Consider the following 8,672-nt stretch of genomic DNA (forward strand, 5'->3'; position numbering starts at 1 on the left):
ATGGAAAGATGAATTTGGCTACACAAGAACACATACCCTTTGACTGTAGGTAATACAGACAGGCCACTGTTCTGTTTCATTTAGGAGTTCCAGCTCTGGAATCCTGAAGACTGAATTATTCTGAACAAGTTAGTTGTCTAGATGAGTAAAGGTTCAATTCTATATAAGCGCCTCTAAGATGCTTAGTCCACTTTGGATTAAAATTTTAAGGTGTACCTTGCTCTTGCCTGTTGTCTGCAATAGATTAAGCTGAACACAATTAAACTTTTCTTAATGACCAAGATCCACTAATATAAATATCAATTATTATCCTTCATCATAATATATTTATGCCCACTGGGCCTATAATTACACAAGTCCTCTCCCTACATGAAACAACCCTAACTGTTACACTTTTGGATTTCTTGTTTCAGATGTTGAGAGAGGAATTTCATCTCTCAATTATTAAAGCAATGTACACCCATGTTCATGGGTAAAATAGTCAAATTATTAACATAGAGAAGGCATGTAACATACAGAAGGCAGTATAGTAAAAGCTATGGCTTTTCCAATAGTCATGTATGGACGTGAGAGTTGGACCATAAAGAAGACTGAGTGCTGAAGAACTGATGACTTTAAATTGTGGTGCTGGAGAAGACTCTTCAGAGTCCCTTGGACTGCAAGGAGATCAAACCAGTCAATCCTAAAGGAAATATCCACTGGAAGGACTGATGCTGAAGCTGAAGCCCCAATACTTTGGCTACCTGATGTGAGGAGCCAACTCATTGGAAAAGACCCTGATACTGGAAAGACTGAGGGCAGGAGGAGAAGAGGGCAGCAGAGGATGAGATGGTTAAATAGCATCACTGATTCAGTGGACATGAATTTGACCAAACTCCGAGAGACAGTAAAGGGCAGGGAAGCCTGGCTCGCTGCAGTATATGAGGTTGCAGAGTCGGACACGACTTAGCCACTCAGCAACAACAGAAGATCAACTGATACAGAAATGACACTTGGTGCTAAGGCAGGGTCCGGAGGACTCTGCTCTGCTAGAAGTTAACTGTTTAATTAATAGATTATAAAGAGATTGGGAAGTGCTAGGGAAAGGATGGGAAGTTGGAGCATCTGGAGGTACCAATGTGTATGTTCACTTTTTAATAGTTAATGATTCCTTACTGATGGCTCAGTAGTAAAAGAATCTGCCTGCCAATGCTTGAGACATGGGTTAGATCCCTGGTCTTGGAAGATCCCCTGGAGAAGAAAATGGCAACTCACTCCAGTATTCTTGCCTGGAAAACCCCATGGACAGAGGAGCCTGATGGGTTACAATCAATGGGGTTGCAATGACATGGACGCAATTTAGCGACTGAATAACAATGACAAACTGTAACATAGGCTGTTGGCTGTTGCTTCTTAATTGTCCATTTGGTGCCTTCACTTCCTGGCTTCTTGCTGTTTTTCATCTAGTTGGTCAGTGATCAGATAATTACACTCCTTAGAATTATATGCACAAGAAGAATGAAGACAGCTGAACCAAGAGCCTTGAGGCTGTTCTAAAACCAAAGAATGCAAACACTGAAATATTCATTTTTGACTACTCAAGAAATGTTTACATCCTTTCTGACTTTGGGTTATACCCATATAAATGAAGCATTACTAAACTGTCAAGCTAAATAACATACTTGCAGAATATTTGACCACATCTAGCCCTGATTCAGTGAGGCCCATGATTTCTTTCCCCAGCCTCTTGGTGGATGAATTCCCCAGTCTTACAGGGAACCTCCAGTCTCATCTGTCCTCCTAGAATTCAGCACCTACTGTTTCGTCTACCAGCAGGCATTTTCCTCCATTGTATCTATCCTTCTTCCTTACTGGGTACCAGTAAGCCACATCAAAAAACATCCAGACTAGGACTTCCCTGGCAGTCTGGTGGTCAAGAGTCCACCTTGCAATGCAGGGGACACAGATTTGATCTCTGATCAGGGAACTAAGATCCCACATGCAAAGAAGCAGCTAAGTCCACATGCTGTAACTACTGAACCTACGTGCCACAACTAGAGAGTCTGTGTAGCACAACAAAAAATCTCACATGACACATGAAGATCCCACGTGCTGCAACTAAGACCCATCAGACAAATAAATAAACATTAAAAAAATAATCCAGACCAACACCCTTGTGGAGATTCTCTTCTCCATTATTAATATGGGAATAACAGAGAGCTTCCTGGGTGGTGCTAGTGGTAAAGAGCCCATCTTCCAATGCAGGAGACATGAAACTTGTGGGTTCGATCCCTGGGTCGATCCCTGGAGGAGGGCATGGCAACAAACTGCAGTATTCTTGCCTGGAGAATCCCATTGAAAGGTTGTTGCTGAACCACAAAAAGATGCCAGGATTCTTGGCCTCTAGAGGAGAAGAATTTAATCCGGTGCCAGAGACTAGGCTTGATCGCTCAGAGCTTTTGTGTAAAAAAGTTTTACTAAAGTATAAAGGAGATAGAGAAAGCTTCTGACATAGGCATCAGAAGGGGGCAGAAAGAGTACCCCCCCCCGCCCCGCCCCAGCTAGTCTTCAGCTGGATGTTATATGGTCACTAGCAGTTTGTTAATGAAAGAAAGGAATGTCTTAAAACTCAGAATGGCACCTGGCCCCTCATCCGTAAAATGTATTTGGGGATAATCTTGGCACCAGACAAGTCATCCTGGGCCATAAGATGAATGACTTGAATCTCATAGAAGGGCAGATTACCATACAAATAGTTTTGTTTACATAGATTAGGGAAACAATGTCTGAGTATAACTTAATGATTTGTCAAGTAGGTTCTGAGCCATTAGGCAGAACCAACTTGAAGACAGAGTCTGGGGTAAATGCATAGTACATTAACATAACTTAAGACAAACATTTCCATAAGAAAAATGCATTGGTTGACTCAAGGTTTGAGAATAGTTAACATCAGGTGGAACCAGGTGTCATTATGGCAACACAGTATTTTAAGAGAAACCTCCTTTTAAATTTCTATAGAGAAAGGAAAAAAATATCGCTAGTTCGTTTCCTCCTGCTGCTTAAGAGAAATAAAAACGTCTGACACTTGCAGACTATTTTCTCCATTTGGAGACCCCTGGCCTTCCTGCCTGTTACCCTCTCACCATGCACAGAGAAGCCTGGTAAGCTATGGTCCATAACGTCGCAAAGAATCGAACACGACTGAAGAGACTTAGCAAGCACACACACATGCAAGTAAGTTAGGATCCAATATCTAAAAATATTTACTGTTCAGACTTCCATCCACATTTTGTGGCCCTTGTCTGTGCAAACTCACCGTAGGACCTGATGGAGTTGGAAGTCCCATTAGCCTCTCCTGCTGGGTATCTCTTCAGCTCCTTGAAAGACAGTTGGGCCAGGACTTGCTTCAAGCCCTTTTGTGTACTCCTACCCTGGTCTATTTCTGTAGGACAGGTTTGTATGCTTCCAGCTCCACCCTGAATTGGTCAATAAGCAATTCCAGATCTATACTTAGTCCTAATCTTCCCCTTACACCCAGAAACTGGTTACACAAGTAGAAGTGAAGTGAAGTCACTCAGTTGTGTCCGACTCTTTGCGACCCCATGAGCTGTAGACTACATGAGCTGTAGGCTCCTCTGTCACTGGATTTTCCAGGCAATAGCCCTGGAGTGGATTGCCATTTCCTTCTCCAGGGGAACTTCCCAACCCAGGGATCGAACCCTGGTTTCCCGCACTGTAGACAGACGCTTTACCGTCTGAGCCACCAGGGAAGTCCACAAGTAAAAGACTATTCATTTCCTGTCACTGTAAGGTATAGTTCGGACCGAGGCAGAAAGAGGAAAGACGACCTCAACAGAAGTAGGTTACTATTTTTCAGGCAAGGAGGGGCGACAGTCTGCCTAATGACCAGGCTGAGGGCGGAGAGGGATCCGGGAGGCTCCATATTTATAGGGAGGTGTGTGGAAGCAATAAGGGAAAATCAAGCGGGTGTTTTGGGTATTCTTTAGTTGAGATGGCCTTTGTAGTTGGGCAGGGGCTGATAAGTCTTCTGGGCTGGTGTAGGGGGTGGAAGGTTTCCAGATAGGGGGTGATAAGTCCCAGATAGATGCAACCTGCCTGGAGCATCAGAGAAGGACCTAAAGTTCTGTTTTGTTTTCTAGCAAGAAAAACTCTTTCATTCCAAACCCTGAAATCATAAAAAAAATGGGAAAAAGGGCGCTGTATCTCTCTGGCTACTTCCTGCTGGATAGGGGCAATGATTTTCAGTCTGGAATGGAGGATCGTCCTAGGGCCCAGGGTCCCCTTTCCCTGAGCTTGGGCTGAGCTCTCGAGAACAAGAATGGTCTTGACCTGATCTCGAGATGGCCCGAATCCATTCTTGGAGAAACCTTTGAAAGAGATTGAAGAGACAGGGTCCAAAGAAGAGGAACAGAATGGTAAGCACCAGTGGTCCCAGGAAAGGGAGCAACCAAGGGAGGGCCTGTTGGAACAGGTTTCGGGGACTGTAAAGGTTTTGTAACTCTTTTCTGTGGCGTTCAATTCTGTCTCTAAGTTCTTTGACTCTGCCCTGGACTATGCCCGTTTCATTAACAAAACAGCAGCAGTCCTCTCCTAGGAAAAGGCAGGTCCCTGCCTTTTCTGTGGTGAGAAGGTCCAGGGCTCGCCTATTTTGTAGGCCCACAGAAGCTAATGAGTTAATCTGTTTTTGAATTGAAACACGGAACTCCACTGCCTGCTCCATGTCTTCATTAAGTCCTTGGGACAGCTCGTAGTAGAAATGGGCAGAGGTCGAGATGCCTCCAATCCCGGTGCCTAGGGCTGCTGCTATGCCAGTCCCAATCAGGAGGCGGGCTATGACAGCTCATCTTTTCCTGTGGGAAAGCTCCCCTTGGGGGTAGACTGTTTGTTCTACCTCTTCTTCTTTGAGGAATGTTAGGCCCGGGGTCAGGAAGACCAAGATGCAAGGTCCAGGTGGGTCCAATGGGAGACATGAATATGCATAGGTCCCCCAGAGAATGAAGATTCTCAGATTGGTGCAATTCTTTGTGCTGTTCCAGAGAACCCAAGGGGAAGAGAAGGAGGGAGCTGAGTTTGTAAGACCAGTGTAGTTGGAACTAGAGTAGTTAATACAGGTTAGGTTTGAAGAGGCTGAGAGAAGGACATTGTCAGAGACTGGCCCAATGAGTTGTGTAGTTTTTTGTTGGGAAGGGGAGGTTTAGTTGCCCTGTAACAGCCAGGTTGAAGGTAAAGGAATTGCTCTGTGCGGTGAGGGAGACAGTGACATGCATGTCCAGCACTGGGATGTGTGTGGTGTGTGCTGGGAGAATTGGAAGGAAGAGTTGAGAAGGCTGGTAAGTTGTTGGTTGCCAGAGGGAGGTTTTAGAAGAGGCCGTAATTGGGAAAGAAGGTCTAGGCGTTTATAAGGCTCAGGGGTCACCTGTAACTGGGAAATTATGTTCTTTATGACTTGTTCCTGTTTCTTTTCCTGATTTTGATCTGGTACCCTGCCCCCATCTGAGTACCCCCCGTGGTTAATGGGATAGAAACATATGTTTCTTCCATTTGGCTTATGGCAGGTACTCGTGAAACTCCCTCTCTTTTGTGCTTTAACAGTGAGTAGGGATGTGGAGTTCCCGCCCCCGAGGTTCATGGTGCATGGTTTTGGAGCTGTTATAACATGAGGAATGTACATAGGAATAAACGTCAGCGCAGGGCAGGGAGTAGCCAGAAGGCTGGGGAGTGCAGCAAGGATAAGGAACAGAGGAGTCATGGGGCTGTTAGTCAGGCAGTGCCGAGGAAATAGCACCCTAGGAGTAGAACACAGCTAGCAACGCAGGCGATACCCACGGAAAGACGAAGGATAGGTGGCCAGTCCTGAGGGGAGACAGTTACTAGGCCTATAGCAAGGATTAAGATTAAGAGTGCTGTTACAGTTAGAGAGACAAGGAGAGGCCAGTCAGGGTGAGGGGAAAAAGGCACCAAGTTGGTGGTTATTTGAATCTGAGGAGGAACAATGTTCATTAGGATGTAGAATGATGTAGAGAGTGAGAGTAAAAAATCAATTTTTTCTATAGTCAGGTTGAAGAAGGCTCCCTGGAGCTACAGTTGAGACACCAGTGTAGTCAGGCCTTTGAAGGAGGTTTCTGTCAGGGCGCTGGTCCAGAGGGCTTGTAGTAGTTGGTTCCAACCCAGTAGTTGGACCAGCTGTAGGCTGAAGAGAGTCCAGGTCATTTAGTGTCTTCTTGGATGGTTGAGAGAGGTTGTTGCCGGGAAAATTTTAAGTAGGTAGGTCCTGAGAGGGAGACCTGAGAATGATCAGTTAAGGAGGGCAGTGCAGGATCAGAGGTGACCCGTTTTAGGCGAGAGAGGTGTACCCAGCAGGTGACCTTCTCAAGTTTAGCTGCAGCTGGGGTAAGGAGGATGATTTTGAATGGTCCCTGCCACCTTAGGGTTAGGTCACCCTGGGGATTATCAGACAGACCATGTCCCCAATTTGTAAAGGGGGCAGGGAGGCTTGGGGGTCAGGGGCAGGCAAGTTGTGTTTGCTGTATTTCCAGAGGGCATTGCGAAGTTCCGCCAGCATAGGGGACTGTAAGAAGCTTGGTATGGGAGGAGGTTCAGGAGGGAGTCCAGGAGATTGCATGGGCCTTCCATACATCACCTCAAAGGGGCTCAGCCCCAGGGGCTTTCTGGGCAAAGCCCGCATTCTGAGAACAGTTGGCAAAAATTTAGCCTAATCCAGATGTACTTCGAGGGTTAGTTTGGTAAGGGTTTCTTTGATTATTCTGTTCATCCTTTCTACCTTTCCTGAGGACTGTGGACAGTATGGAATGTGAAATTTCCAGGGTATCTGTAAGAATTGGACAAGTTGTTGGGTGACATTCGATGTAAATTCCAGGCCATTATCAGACTGTAGGGATGAAGGCAGGCCAAACCTGTGGATAATTTCTGTGAGGAGGATTTGGGCCACGGTGTGGGCTCTTTTGTTTGTAGTGGGTAATGCTTCTACCCATCCCGAAAAGGTGTCCACAAGGACCAGGAGGTATCTGACTCTCCGGACTGGGGGCATATGAGTAAAGTCTATCTGCCAATCCTGTGCTGGGAGGCTGCCTCGCATTTGATGGGTCAGAAAGGATGTTGGTTTAAGGTTGGAACTGGGGTTACTACGTTGACATGTTTGACAGGAGCGGGTAAGGTTATCCAAGTGTTGTTGGTCAGCAATGGATATGGGGAAGTGGTTACGGAGGAACTGTTGGAGTGTCTTGGATGAGGGATGAAAAAGTGAGTGTAGATAAGAGACGATTTCTCGGGTGGTGGGAGGGTCGGGTGGAGTCAGAGCTAAGATGACAGGGGACTGGAGGGAGGAATGGGACAGTGTTATCTCCTTTGCCTTCATTGTTGTAGGCTGATATGAGTCTTCCCTTTTGATGTCCTCTACAGTGGAGGATGGCGGCTTTGTTTGGTAAGACTGCTGCCTCTAGAAGTTTGTGGATCAGGTCTGAATTAATAATGGGGGATCCCTTTTGGGTTAGGAAACCTCTTTCCATATTAGGATGTTTGAGTGAAGTATGTTACAGGCATAACGTATTGGAGTCTGTGTGGATGCTAACCCTTAGATTTTTAGCCAGAGTTTAAGCTCTGGTGAGAGCTATCAGTTCTGCCTGTTGGGAGGTGGTGTGAGGTGGCAGAGGTGAAGCTTCAATTGTCTGGGTTTCGTGATTGTGACAAAGGTCCCCCCAGATGATGGCATATCCTGCTGCAAAGGGTGGGGAGTGCCGTTTTGACAGCTGCCATCAATGAACCAGTGTGGGGTGTCTGGGTCTAGGATGGGCTGATCTGTTAAATGTTGGAAGGGGTTTTGGGTAAGATCTACTGTTAGGCTGTAGCTGTGTAGGAGGGAGTCTGTTGTAGAGGACGTGGATAATAAGCTGGCGGGGTTAAGGGGAGAGCAGGGGGAGAATGAGAGTTGAGGGTCGAGGAGAAAGGCATGTAGGACCTGTACCCTGGAAGGAGGAAAGGAGAGGAAAGCCCGATGTGATAGTAAGTCTCGGAAGTTGTGTGGAGAACAGACTGTTAAAGGGGCGTGTCTGGGGAGTTTATTTGCTTCTGGTACGAGGGCTGCGATAGCAGCCATGGCCTGTATACAGGGAGGCCACCCCTTGGTCACCATGTCAAGCTGTTTGGATAGATAGGCTATGGGAGCCCAGGTGTCTCTAGCCCACTGACACAGAAGTACCAGGGCCTGTCCTTGGTTGGAATGTGCAAAGAGAAAGAATGTTCTGGTGTGACCTGGCAGGTGGAGAGTTGGCACTCAGAGGAGGCTCTGGGTGAGCTGGCAAAGAGGATTGGCCAGCAAGGAGGGCTTAAAGAGGAGCTCGTCCAGACATCCTTTAGTTGCCTCATAGGGCGGCTTTGCAATGAGGGAGAATTTAGAGATCCAGATACGGAAAAAGTTTAGGAGGCCGAGGATAGACAGGAGTTCCCTTTTCGTTTTTGGAAGTGGACAGTTAATCAAGGCCTGGATTCTATCTGGGGGAATAGTTCTTTGTTGATGGGATATGGAGAGAACCAGGTAGGTGACGTTTGTCTGGGCTGTTTGGGCCTTAGATTGAGATACCTGATAACCCCAGGATCCCAGGGCCCCAAGGAGTTTGGCAATATGTTGGAGGCAGAGTTTTCGGGTTGGGCTACAA

General features: G+C 46.5%; 1 protein-coding gene across 1 annotated transcript in view; it reads right to left on the reverse strand.

The window, feature by feature from the left end:
- The window catches only part of CA6 (carbonic anhydrase 6), a 29,994-nt gene extending 26,613 nt beyond the window's left edge, over positions 1-3,381 (reverse strand). The window contains exon 1 of the mRNA XM_005690731.3: positions 3,296-3,381. The gene's annotated coding sequence lies outside the window, so the exon portion shown is untranslated. The remainder of the gene's footprint in view (positions 1-3,295) is intronic.

This window comes from Capra hircus, chromosome 16 (assembly GCF_001704415.2).
Source record: "Capra hircus breed San Clemente chromosome 16, ASM170441v1, whole genome shotgun sequence".
Lineage (NCBI taxonomy): Eukaryota > Metazoa > Chordata > Mammalia > Artiodactyla > Bovidae > Capra > Capra hircus.